Source organism: Budorcas taxicolor, chromosome 21 (assembly GCF_023091745.1).
Source record: "Budorcas taxicolor isolate Tak-1 chromosome 21, Takin1.1, whole genome shotgun sequence".
In the NCBI taxonomy this organism is placed as follows: Eukaryota; Metazoa; Chordata; class Mammalia; order Artiodactyla; family Bovidae; genus Budorcas; species Budorcas taxicolor.
The window spans coordinates 29,075,014-29,077,801 of record NC_068930.1 but is presented as its reverse complement, the minus strand read 5'-3'; positions in this window follow the sequence as shown (position 1 = coordinate 29,077,801).

Below are 2,788 nucleotides of genomic sequence, written 5' to 3'. Positions count from 1 at the left end.
CTAGATCCCATGATCTTAGTTTTCTGAATGTTGAGCTTTAAGCCAACTTTTTCACTCTCCTCTTTCACTTTCATCAAGAGGCTCTTTAGTTCTTCACTTTCTGCCATAAGGGTGGTGTCATCTGCATATCTGAGGTTATTGATATTTCTCCCAGCAATCTTGATTCCAGGCTTGTGCTTCATCCAGTCCAGCGTTTCTCATGATGGACTCTGCATATAAGTTAAATAAGCAGGGTGACAATAGACAGCCTTGACGTACTCCTTTTCCTATTTGGAACCAGTCTGTTGTTCCATGTCCAGTTCTAACTGTTGCTTTCTGACCTGCATACAGATTTCTCAAGACGCAGGTCAGATAGTCTGGTATTTCCATCTCTTTCAGAATTTTCCACAGTTAATATTAATACTTAACATTAATCTATTCTCATCTGGGTTCTTTTTTCATATAGGTGATTAGAGTGTCTTCAATAAACTTCCCTATGCTATTCAATAGGTACTTGTTGATCATCTATTTGATGTACATTAATGTGTCTATGTTAATTACAATCCCTTAAGTTATCCCGCCTGCATCTGGAGGACCACAGGCACTCCAGGTCCATTGTGGAGGCACACAGCCTGCCACATGCTCCCAGCTCTCTCAGCCCCAGGACACTCCAGCCTTGGGACCCAAGCCAATCAGGCTCCAGGGGTGTGACACCAGCCTTTATTTTATTTTTTTGACCCTTTCCTACTTAGTCTTTTTTTTTCTTTTTAAGAATTTCTATTTTTTTAATTAATTTTATTTTAGTTGGAGAATAAGTACTTTACAATATTGTGATGGTTTTTGCCGTACATCAACATGAATCAGCACAGGTATCCATGTGGCCCCCACATCCTGAACACTCCTCACCTCCCTCCCCATCCTATCCCTCTGAGTTGTCCCAGAGCGCCAGCTCTGGGTGCCCTGCTTCATTGAAGCTGCGCTAGTCATCTATTTTACATACGGTAATATACACGTTTCATCGCTATTCTCTCTCTCAAATCATCCCATCCTCACCTTTCTCCCAACTGAGTCCAAAAGTCTGTTCTTTACATCGGTGTCTTTGATCAGAGTCAGCATTTCTTTTCTGTTTTTTCCACCATTTAAACTGCAGTATGTAGGTGAATTACTATCTTGTGGGTGTTTTTTGTTCCTTTTCCTTCTACCACAACTTGTTTCAAATGTGTATATATCTAACACATAAATGTGTATATATTTTGGTTTTTCTCCATATAGGTTATTACAGAGTGTGGAGTAAGGTTCCTTGTGTTATACAGTGGGTCCTGGTCATTTATTTTATAACAATATTGGGCATATATTAGTCTGAAGTTGCTCATTTCTCCATGCCCCACATCTTTATATCTTGGTGACTGGAAATTTCTAAGTCTGTGAGGCAGTGTCTCCGGGTAAGAAACTCGTTTTTGCGCATCTTTAGATTCCACCTAGGAGTGACATCATATGATGCTTGCCTCTGCCTGTCTGCCTTAATTCACTTGGAATGATCGTCTCTGTTTGCTTTCCCGTGGCTGAACACGGCTTTATTTCCTACTTCTAAATTATTGAGAAATATTGTGTTATGTATGTACCCCATTGTCTGTATCCATTCATCTGTTCTTCTGCAAATAATTTTATTCCCTGTCTTGGCTATGGCATATAGTGGGGCCAAAATCGCAGGATGACCAATCTCTTTTAAAATTTTGGTTGTCTTCACCTAGCTTTCTTGACCCCATCCCAGTTCAGATATGAGACACAGCCCGCTGAGGCTCCAGGGATGGGATAGCAGCCAAAGAGAGGGAGGTTGAAAGGAATAAACTAGGCATTGATTTTTTTTTCCTTTTCTTTTCCTCTTGCCAATCCTCTGCTGGAGTAGAGTCAATCTGTAGTTTTGTGCTTACTGTCAGTATTGACAGATACACACAGGATGTCTGTTCTTCTTTAGATTCTTTTCCCATAGAATTTACTGCAGACGGTTGAGCAAAGCTCCACATGCCTGTATGTACACACATCTCCTTTAAGCTTTGATCTGTCCGTGGACATTTTGGCCAGGTGTTTGTCTCGGCTTTTGTAAGTAGTGCTTCAGTGAACGGTGGGGTGAGTGTGTCATTTTGAATGACGGTTTTATCAGGACACCAGGCCCAGGTGTGAGAATGTCAGATCCTAGGCGTAGTTCCCTTGAAAGTTTTTCTTTTTTTGGCATGTGAAGACTGTCTTTTCTAGTGGCTATTGCCGGTGTCCCTTCCCACCAACCATGTAGGGGAGTTCCCTCTCGTCCTTGCCCTCTCCCCCATTCATTGTTTGTAGACTTGTGAGAATGGTCATTCTAACTGGTGTAATGTGATTTCTTGTTGTTGTTTTGATTGGCATTCCTCCTGTAATAATTCAGGATGTTGAGCATCGTGTCCTGTGAAGGTATGATTTTTTCTTTTTCTTTTTTTCCCCTCTTTCATGGTTGCAAAGAAAATATACCTGTTGCAGTTAACTCTTTGATAGTGGGCTGTATTTGTAATTTGTTTCTGCAGTATTCTCCCTAGGACTTTTCCTGAGGGTAACTGTCATTAATGGCCCCAAGGTCTTGTGAATTGGAGGTGCCAGTAAGCACAGGTCAGGCTTCCCTGGTGGCTCAGATGGTAAAGAATCTGCCTGAAGTGCAGGAGACCCAGGTGTGATCCCTGGGTCAGGAAGATCCCCTGCAGAGGGGAATGGCAACCCACTCCAATGTTCTTGCCTGGGGAATCCCATGTTCAGAGGAGCCTGGCAGGTAAGCACAGGTGGT